This window comes from Harpia harpyja, chromosome 6, assembly GCF_026419915.1.
Source record: "Harpia harpyja isolate bHarHar1 chromosome 6, bHarHar1 primary haplotype, whole genome shotgun sequence".
Taxonomy (NCBI): domain Eukaryota; kingdom Metazoa; phylum Chordata; class Aves; order Accipitriformes; family Accipitridae; genus Harpia; species Harpia harpyja.
Window position 1 is genome coordinate 55,411,331 of NC_068945.1, and position 11,116 is coordinate 55,422,446.

Below are 11,116 nucleotides of genomic sequence, written 5' to 3' on the forward strand. Positions count from 1 at the left end.
CTGTGGCAAAGCTGGGTATCGGGGCCATGCCCATCTGCACACCCAGTGCACTTAAGCCTTTAATTCCCTGGGTGATCCAGGAACACCCCATCTTTTCATCAGCACAGATGAGATGGTAGGGCTGGTTTGAGACAACAGACTGCCTTGAAAGCAGGTCTGAACTCCTTGCCACCTCTATAATTAAGTAATTGACACACAGGAGCTCTCCAGGTGGAAACTTTGGACAGTTCTACGTATTCCCCCAGGTAGCTCCTGCTGTAGCTCATCTCCTTTGTATGTCTAAATGTGTATGTGTTGATTAACATCCTGGGAGGAGTGGCCCTGAGATTTTCACACAGTTCTGCTGCTTCGGCAGTTGCAGGAAGGATCAAATTGTACATAGATAAGAATTTTGCAAACAGCCAGTACAAACTGTTCCTGCAGATGCAAAAATACTCATGTAGGACAGACTTTTATACACAGTTAAGACATTTAAACTAGTTTTGTATGTAGCTGCCACGGACAAAACAGTCCAGAATCGGGAAATTTTACTTGAGTTAATTTATTGCCAGGTCACACAAGCTTCTGATCCCTGATTTGGATATCGAGGGAAAGAAGAACACAAACAGCTAGACAATCACTTACACGAAACTCCATCCTCTCTCCTTCCCAACCTCAACTTCCCTTATTTTTGACGCTGTTACAACCAGTCTTTCAAAACTCCTCTGGCAAAGGGATGGGCGGCATAGGAAGTGGAAGCGGTGCATGTGATGGCTTTCTGTTGCCCTGCGTATAACTGTTTCTGACGGGCTGCACTTCGTGATTCCTGACACACTTTGTGTAATGGTTTCCGCTGTGCTGCACGTCATGGCCTCTGCTGCTCTCTTCCTCAGTGTCCCCGCTCTGGCATGAGTTGCCCACGGGCGTGTTTTTTCACCATATAGTTTTCACTTACTCCAGGGCAGGCTGGAACCATTTTCGACAGACGGCAGGTCATGGGCTCACCCCAGGCAGGTCACCACTGCAAATCGATGCTACATACAGCCTGCAACATCTGCCCATTGCAGCAGGTACGGTAATAGGGATGGATTATGCGTGGTCATGCGGGACAGCTTGCAACTGAGAACTTCTATGACCATTGCAGTGGGGACTCCTGTTAGCACAGGACAGTGAGCAACCATTCTGAGAGATTTGATTCCCCCTGTGAGAGTTACCTTATGATAAGATTAAAAAAAAAAAGGGGTTTATTTTAAACAAACACTGTGTCATTGAGTGTCTATGCAACATTGGGCTGCATGAGAAATGGTTATTAAAATATCTTTATAGTACTCCCTCTGAAAGATGTACAGCTCAGCAACTCAGTATATCCTCAAAAGCATGAACATGAGGGTTAACTCTACCTATCAGCAGTTGGCTCACTTCAGTTAGAAGCAGTAGTAAGCATCTTAGCAGTAGAGCCAAAGATTATCAGAGCTGAGTCTTTTGTTTATGCTGCCAAATGAAGGGAGTCTGAAAAGCAGCTGTCTGTCCATCTCTCAGAAAGCACTGCAAAGGAGGAAACCTGACAGCCTGATGTCTGCTGAGTAGCATTCCTACTTTAGGATGAGTTTCAGTCCTATAATTGCCATGTGTGTGTGTGTGTAACGGGAATCTGCTGAGATTGCAGAATGGAAGTCAAAGCCCTACCCACAGTCAGACTGCATGTAGCTACCACCCTCTGTATGCTTTAAATAGAGATCTGGGACCACTGAAGCTTACATAAAGTGTCTCAAACAATTCCTCTGTGTACTTATACTCCGAGCTGGGAAAACAGTCTCCTCATACCATGTAAGAGCTGTACAGACCTGCTCCAGCCATGCCCATTTTGGGAAAGGATTAAGAGAGGTTTAAGTGTGCAGGGGCAGCTGCAGAGCTGGTGCATTTGGGTGGACTCCATCCTTCTCACTTCTGCTGGCTGACTTGGAGTTTTCACGCTTGATTGTTTTTCACACCAATGCTGCTATGTCTGAAGGTACAATGATTGCTATAATTCAATCACTTCATTGATCTAAATAATTTCTGACAGCTTTATCTGTACTCACCTAAATTTATAAAGAACAATGTCAACGCTGGTAGCAGTTATAAAGTCCTCAAATACCCTCAGATATTGCTGTCCATAATGAGTGCACTGTGAAATCTAAAGATTCTCTTCAGAATATGCTTTTAAATGAAGAAAGCCATGGCAGCTTCTCAGGGAGTGCTGTTTGCAGTGGCCAGGCACTTAATTTTAATGCTGATCCCTAATCCTACTTCAAGTAAATCAAAAGTGGAAATAAAATTGTACTATTACACAATTGCCAAGGCAGTCAATTCTGCTGTCAGCAGATGCGGTGGCTAAAGATCCCCTTAATCACAGACACAGGATGTCTGAGTGATACACCCCTAGATAAAAGAACAAATACCGATGTGAAAGTGAAACATTGGCAAACATTTCACGTAAAACCTAAGTTATGTAGTGTGCAAGAAGGTCTGAGTCATAGATACATTATACTGTAATATTAGATGTTGCAGACTGTGAAAATGTCACCATTAGTACAAGTTCTGCCCCCTCATCAGGCAGAAATAATATACATAGGTCAGTTAACCTGCCACATACTGCATTTTTTTTACTATTATGGCAATAGTATCTCCATTGAATTCCTATGTGTAATTTATCTCAGGAACAGGTAGATGAATAAATATATATTTATTTTTTTTAAAGTTATATTTAAAAATATATAACAGTATATTTCTATTTTGTATATGCATCTCACTTCTCTGGGCAGTTGCAAACTTCTACAATCACACCACAAAGATTTCTCAGAGGGACTCACAAATTATTGATGTTTACCCCAAAGTAATTACTGTCACTCTATGTGTATCTTTCATCTGTCAGATATAGTAAACTGAGATACAGTCTGCCAAATGATGAATGCCTGTTTTCTCAAATCCCTTTAAAGATGCTCAACCTTTAACTGTTCTTCTCAGACACCAGATGAAAGCAGCATCCAGCCATTCAACAACTGAGTTTTGCTGCATATATTCTCCCAAGGCCATGAGAATGAAGATTCCTTAAGGACATAGGAAGGTGATCTCTGACAACACATTCTCAGCTGGCAGGTACTTCAGCACATAAAAAATACCTGGAATAAGTCCAACTATTTTGGGGGGAGTTGTATAAAGACTAATCGGATTCAGAATTCCTGTGCAAATGTTGATAGGTAAAATGGCATAAGATAGTTTTAAATACAGGCTGTCTTCCTCATTCCTTCTGCACTCCCTTTCTGTTATTTTTTTCCTTAAACTTTCTTTTGGCTTTGAAATCCCCAATCACATTTTCATTGCATATGGAAAAATAAAAACCTGGAAAATGAAGGGTTGTTTAATTTCAGTGTATGCATATGGGCTACACTAAAGTCCATGTGAGTTACTACATTCCTCCTGAAAGTGCTGGAAACAGCAAAGGGCAATATGTTACTGCAACTTGTGAAAAGCTGCAGCTGTCTATTTAATTAGCCTGAGATTGCATTTTTCTGGAGTCAGTTGAGTTAAGAAGCTGTGAGCTGTGGACTGCCAGCTGACGAGGCCGTCATACCATGGCTTCAAGGGATTTGAACCTCTGCATGCCTCGAGAAAGCAAAGCATTTTCAAGGCTGCATATGAGCAATGTCCTGTTACAAAAGAACACTTAACACTAGTGTAGGTGGAGCCCTTATCTCCATCATCCACAACAAAGCATAATTTTCTTTAAGAGACTGAGTGTCCAACCATATTTAGATACTTCTCTGCTTAGTACCTGATGAGTACAAGTACCCTGTCCAGATTGATTGTACTCCTGTTATAAGGCATGTGCTGCAGAAGATCTGGCTCAGATTTTGCTTGGTGCCCAATTTCCCCACTACAGACTTATCTGTAGTTCAAAGTAGGTTTCAGGCAATGTCAGGTCCCTCAGTGTTACAGAAAACAAATGTTCAGCTAAACATACGTTCCTCTCTGGGTACGTCTGCAGTACGTGTTTACCACCTGTTCTGGAGTGAACTAGTGGGCCCAAACTGCTGCTGTCAAATTGCTATGTGTCACTGGCAGTTAGTGGGAGATTGGGGATTGTTATTTTGGTCTGGAACACTATCCAGACCAGGCATGTCTCCACTGCACAGTGGCTCAAGAGTCCTTCCATGAGCATTGCACCCAAATGGCATGGCCACCTCTAATGCACACCACAAACCTCATCCATCTGCTGCACGTGGGTCTTAGTGGTATCTTTAGTGGCATAGGATCTAGAAGTTGCAATGGGGTCCCTATGGAATAAGTGACTTCTCCAAGACAAAAAGTGGGGCCTCTGGAGCAGAAGTGTGAGGAAAGTGTTCTTCTAATGGCAGAAAACTCATTGGCTCTGATGGTTACTCCACAGATAAAGGAAACTGGGCTGGAGGCTCACAAAGCGTGCTCTTGAATGGTCTTAAAGGATTTATCAGTCCTGTTCCCTTTCTTTGGACTGCTGGTGCTACTCCATTAGGAGTGGCTGCTCTGCTACCCAGTTCCTATGTGGTCAACAGGCACACCCTTAGTGGAAGAGGTGCTCCCACTGCAGACCAGGTGCGAGTCAACAGACCAGTCCTGATTCAGGGTCCCTGACAGGGTGGGGTCACCAGTCTCCGTTTATCTCTAGGCCCTGGGCAGCATGGCAGCCCGCAGTGTCTCTCCACCTGCGAACCTTGTGGAGAGAACAATGTGTATCAATCCCTGCAGACTTCTGAAAACACACAATACAATGCACTGCTCATGTCCGCTCCCTACCGTGCCCTCAACACTGAGGTCTACATTTTCAGCAGTGGAACGAGAAGCCTCAGAGAGACTTGTTCATTTGTTGCCTGTGTTGTAAGAGGATTAGGCCATTGAGTGGCAAGGCTCTTTCAACACATTCAGCTCAGCAGCAGCCTGTGCTTCAGATCACAGAGAGAGGAGCTGAGCAAGCACAGGCAAGGGGAGGGAAGGGAGGAGTCAGTTTATGCACAGTATATGAAGGACACCATGGTAAATGCCCTCCTCTGCTGGTACTTTATAACCAACTCTAACTAGTGAGTGAACTGAGCACCTCTTGCTGATTCAGGTAATCCTCTAGGAAACTGGATGATGCCTTTGAGTACAGAGAAAAAGCCCTTCCCACGCTTGCTGTTCACCTGCTGTATGCTATGCTGTGACCCATCCAGATCGAGAAGTGGTCTGGTCCAGTATGTTTCTGAACACTTTAACCAACCCTTATTGCCAGTCAAGCGGGGATTTGGCTTTTAGAGGCAGGATGTTATTGGAGGATTGAAGACTGCTGGGGAGTGACAGGATCTACCTGATGAAGTGGGGCAAGAGCACGTTTGTCAAAAGGCTGGCAATCCTGATAAGAAGGGCTTTAACCAGAAAGATTGGGAAATGGAGGTTATGACCCACAGTTGGGTGAGGCAACAGAGGTTGGTAGTGGAAAGCAAATTATGCAAGTGAGTGGGAACAACAGAAATGTCAGGAATGATAAGATAGGGCAAAAGGACACCCATCTCAGGTGTATGTCCACAGCCTGAAAAAAAAAGCATGAAGACCTAGAGCACTACATGCAAAACTGCAACATCACTGGAAAAACTGAGATGTGGTGGGACAGCTTGTATGACAGCAGTAATGTGAGGGATGGATAGAAGCTCTTCAGGAATGACAGGAGGGAAGGGGACAAGAGAGTTGTCCTCTATGTGAAGAGGCAGCTTGGATGTATGGAGCTCTCCTATGGGATAGATGACATACTAGTTGAGAGCTTGTGGGCTGGGATCAGAAGAGAGGCCAATAAAGATCATATTGTGGTGGGACTTTGTAACAGACCACCTGATCAAGGTGAGAAAGTGGATGAAGTCTTCTTCTAACATGGAAGTCTCTGGATCGCAGACTTCTCAGTACTTTTGGGGGGTTTCAGCCTCTCTGATATCTGCTGGATGGGTCACGCAGTGGGATGTAAGCAATACAGGAGAATTTTGGAGGATGCCAGGGATAAATTCTTTACACAGGAACTGAAGGGGCCAAACAAGGGTGACATACAGCTGGCTCTGATATTCACAAAGAAGGAAGAATTAGTTGTGGATGTGATTATCAGTGGCAGCCTTGGCTGTAGTGACCATGACATAGCCGGCTTCGAGATCCGGAAGGGAATAAGGAAGGTAAGTAGGACAGTACAGATCCTGGACTTTAAGAGAGCGAACTTTGGCTTTTTCAGGCAACTGACAGGTAGAATCCCATGGGAAACAGCTCTGAAGTGTAAAGTAGCTCAGGATAGCTGCCAAGGCCTTAAGTACAGCATCCTCCAAGCACAAATGCAATATGCAGGATGTCAAGCAGACTTATCAGGAGACTTGATAGTATAAATAGGGAACTCATGACTGAGCCCCAGTGCAATCAAACATCATACACGAGGTGGGAGCAGGGATAGGCAGCAAATGAGGAATTTAGAAAGATTGTGCAGGCACACAGGGATGGGGTTAGGAAAGCCAAGTTCAAGTAGAGTTGAAACTTGCAAAAGATGTGAAGGGTAATATGAAGAGCTTCTACCACTGCATTAGTAGTAGAAGGCTGAACAAAGAAAATATGGGACCATTGCTGAATGGGGTAGGCTATTTAGTAACAGTGGACTCAGAAAAAGCTGAGGTACATAGTGCCACCTTTGCCTCTGCCTTCACTTACAAGGTCTCTTGGGCACCTGGGTTGAAAAGCAGGGTTCAAGGAGCAGAACTACCAGCAATCAAGCCAGGAATGATTTGCTAGAATTCAATCCATCTAAGTCCATGGGACCACACAGGCTGCACCCAACAGTGCTGAGAGTACTGGCTAATATTGTAGTGAGGCCACTGTAATTTTTGAAAGGTTGGGGAAAGTCCCCAACAAGTGGAGAAAGGCAAATGTTACACCCATCTTCAAAAAGGGCACGGTCAGCCTCACTACAATCCCTTGAGAAGTCATGGACTGCGGCCTCTTGGAGCACATTTCTGGGCACATGAAGGAGAAGATCGTGACTGGGAACAGTCAGCATGGTTTAGCAAGGTTTTTGACATGCCATCTCACAATAATCTTGTATCCAAGTTGGGATGTTACAATCTGGATAGCTGGACAACTAGATGGAAAAAGCTGGTTGGATGGTTTGTCTTAATGGTTAATGGATAGTACTATACCTGGAGGCAAGTAACAAGTGGAGTACTGTAGGGGTCTATCATGGGCCCTACCCTGTTCATTAACTTTACCAGTCACCTGAAGGAGGGACTGTCAGAGAGTTTGCAGGTGACAGCAAATTGACAGGGCAGGAGGGAGAACCAGACAGTATGGTCAAGGGCATAGCAGCCATTCAGAGGGACTTAGGCAGCTTAGAGGAATAGACCAGCAAGAACCTTCTGAAAATCCACAAGGACACATGCAAAGTCCTGCACCTGCAACTGGAGAACCCCCTGCAACTATACAGGTTGGGCACTGTTTGGCTGGAGAGCAGCTTTGCTGAACAAGACCCGGAGGTCTTGGCAGACAGCAAGCTGAATATAAACCAACAGTGTGCCCCAGCAGTAAAGGCTGACAGCCTCCTGGGGTGTATTAACAGGAGCAGCGCAAGTAGGATGAGCAAAGTGATTACCTCACTTGGCATTCATTAGACCATGTCTGAAATACCACATCACTATGGGGCCCTCCAATACAAGAGAGATGTTGATTAACTGGAATAAGTTCAGTGGAGGTTCAGGATGATCAAAGGGCTGCTGCACATGCCCCATGAGGAGAGACTGGGCTTCTATAGTCTGGAGAAGAGAAGGTTCTAGGTGATCCATGGCAGAAGAGCAAAAGATAACAGGCATAAATTGAAATAAGAGAGGTTGTACCAGACTGGATACTGAGAAAAACTTTTTCCCCATGAGGACAATCAAGCATTAGAACAGATTGTCCAGAGAAGTTGTGGAGCCTCCATCCTCTGAGGATTTCAAGACCTAACTGAATAAAGCCCTGAGCAACACAGTCTGATCCCATAGATGACTCTGAGACCTCCTGAGGTCCCTTCTAACCTGAATTATTCTATGATTCTATAAACTTCATGGAGTTCTCATTGCTGTTGGAATTTGCCTCTGTGGCCCATTCCCAGTGAGCCTGGTGACACATCATGGATTCTGTGTTCAGGTAGGGACTGGAAGAGTAAGTTCTAATGGCTTTTAGTGGAAGTTATCTCCAACATACGCAGGTCTCATGCTGATTTACAACTGTCTGTGTATCCTGGGGCTTGCTTATGTGAAGAATTAAGAGGTTCCTATCTTGCTTTGTTTTACCAGAAAGTACCTTTTTCCTCCATCCTTTCCCTCTTCTTTTAGCATACCACTGGAATGGTTCTGCTGATGATTGCTTGGACTCTTGGGAATGCCAGTGTGGCCTGACAGCAGGTAGACATTTTCCAAGGCTAGTGGAAGACGGAGAAGGGACACTGTAACCCAGGAGGTTCTGTAAAAGGAAAAAGGGGGTGTGCAGAAGACAGTGCTGCACTGATTTTTCCCATGTAAGGAGAATAAATGTAACTGCAATAGCACTTTGACAGTAACACCATGACACCAGGCCAATGGCAGGAAATGAAAGCGGATGCTGTTCAGAGCAATTTTTCCTCCCAGAACTGCAATCACAATGTACACAACCAACACAATTATTGCAGCATGGTCTTAACCAGAGTGACTGATGTGATGTAGCTGGCTTCTGCGCAGAAGTCATCTCCAGCTGATGTCAAACAAGGGAAACTCCTGTTTAACAAACCCAGCACGCTCTACTGTCTGTATGTGGTCTATAGCGGTAAGAATAGCTGGGACAGCTTTGGAAAACACTTGCATTCACAGTCTGTTGCACTCATGCTCCCTTGTCCCTTTTCTTAGGATTGAAGCAACTGTACAAAGCAAAGCAGTCACGAATTTAGGCTTCTGGGTAGTCAAGAACCATGGCATGAAGACTGAGGATGGTGATGACAGAGGAAGGAAGCTGTTTCCTGATTCCATTGGACAGACTTCACTTAGATCACTGTTCTTGACCTTGGATGGGAATGACAAGCCAGTGTCCCAGGTTTCCTCTACCATGACAGGCCTTATATGAAGGCCAAAGTACACGTGGCACCATGATGAACTCTTAGTCAAAGCTTTCATCTTGATCATCTTCAGTGAGATTATTTTTGACAAGCCCTTGACCATAGATTTACTGCTCTAAATCTTGAACCAATATGCTGCCAATAAGCATCCCTTCCAGCACTGATGCTAGGAAATCCTCCTGACAGCAAAACCTGACGCCCTTCTTTCAGCATAGCCTCACACGAACAACGTCATTTCTAGACCCTGTGTCTTCCTTCTGTAGGAGGATGAAGTCTGGGACATCTACCTTTGAGGAGAAGGAAGAAGCAAAAAGTAAAACCCTAAATTTAAACTGGATAAAGAAAAGGATTAAAGATAGCAAAAAGAACAGCAAAAAACCCCAGAAGGAATAACAGCAAACAACAACAAAATGCAGTGTCCATGCCAATGGGCCCTAGCAGCAAGCTGCTGAGCGGAGGGCTTCTTTGAGCTACAATACAGGTCATGGAGGAACACAAACAAAGTGGAGCGATTGGAGAATAAGGTACACACAGTGATGAAGGCACCACAAAAAAAGCTAACTCTTCCAGATGACAACATGGAATTGAAAATTCAAGGGCTAAACACAATTAAATGCCGTAAACTGTTCTGAACCCAGAGCCTGGGACAAAGTCTGCCCCCCAAAAAGCCAGTGGACATTTAAAAAATGGCTACGGATTTGTATGCCTTAATTTCCCAATTTATTAAATGAAAATAATAAGTTACCTACTTGATATTTTTTATAGACTTCATTCCTTTGATGTTCAAATGGCTCTAAGATCTTGGGAGGGTAGACTGATATAGAAGCACAAAACATATTCTTTTTGATTACCACCTTATTGATCAAAATTTCTCATATATTTGGAAATTCTCCCTGAATTGAAGTGACTTTTCAAAACCACATAGCAGTGTTTGACTACATGTGAAAAATAACCTGAAGACCTTTGTTCCAATTAAGCTGGAGAGATGGGAAATTTATTCAGAATGTTGGATTAATATTCTTACTATAAAAAAAAATTTGTAAATCTCTGTGAGATAATAAAACCTCAAAAAAACCACAGAGTATAAATTCTTCTCGTCTCAAAACTCTTTGGGCTTCTGATCTGGCTACAGCAGGAGACAGAAAAATGTAAAATTTCAGTTCTTGGAGAAATAACCTATTAAAAAAAGTCTGTGTGAGGTATATAAAAAGGCATTTACCAAAAAATGTTTGTAATCAGCCTTCCATTAAAGAAAGGTATGTTTTCAAAATCTAACTGCATTGATGGCAAAAGTAAAACCTTCCAAAAATATGTACACAACAATATAGTGATGTGGACACTTTTAATTTCATTCTATAATGCAAGACCTGCTGATAATGGCATAAATAATCAGTGACTGATACTTTAAAAGAAAAAATGCAGTCCATTTAATATGAGAATATACCTTTCATCTTGTCCACTGGCTAGTCCATAGAAGGTAAGAATCTACTAGTGCTCCTGATGGTGTTTTTAATACTGAGAAACCCAGTGCTTGTGAGCTTAATAAGATTAAATGTGACAGGCTTGATGTTGATATGATATACAGTCACGCTAATGTGACACACAGCAGTTTTATTCATTATTTGAATATCTGTTTTTATCCAATAAGTTAAAAGAAATTTGTTAAGAATACAGGTCTTTATTGATCTTTGAAGGATTTAATTGTTATGATTCAACCAACTTGAAATGGATCAGAAAAAAAGACATTTTGAAGTGTTGTGCTAATGTAGTCTTATGCCTTTGTTGAATCAGAGTTCACATCTGATAATCCATTTTACTTAAACCAGAGGAGGGGAAAATATCGGCTTAAATTTGCCTAATTCTGTAATCATTACACCCATTTTACATAGCAGTAACTACTACTGATTTCAGCATGTTTATGCCTATTTTATACCAGGGTAACAGAAAATGAAACAAGGCCCAAGGACTTTAACTTGACTCTTGTTAACCTTCCCTGTTCAC

The 11,116-nt window shown here is 43.1% G+C and overlaps 1 long non-coding RNA gene across 1 annotated transcript; it reads left to right on the forward strand.

Moving 5' to 3' along the window:
* Nucleotides 1–969: 969 nt before the first annotated feature.
* Nucleotides 970–10,342, forward strand: LOC128143411 (uncharacterized). The gene is made up of 3 exons (XR_008235746.1): nucleotides 970–1,049; nucleotides 2,986–3,117; nucleotides 8,910–10,342. It is a non-coding gene; the product is annotated as an uncharacterized LOC128143411 (long non-coding RNA).
* The last annotated feature ends 774 nt before the right edge of the window (nucleotides 10,343–11,116 follow it).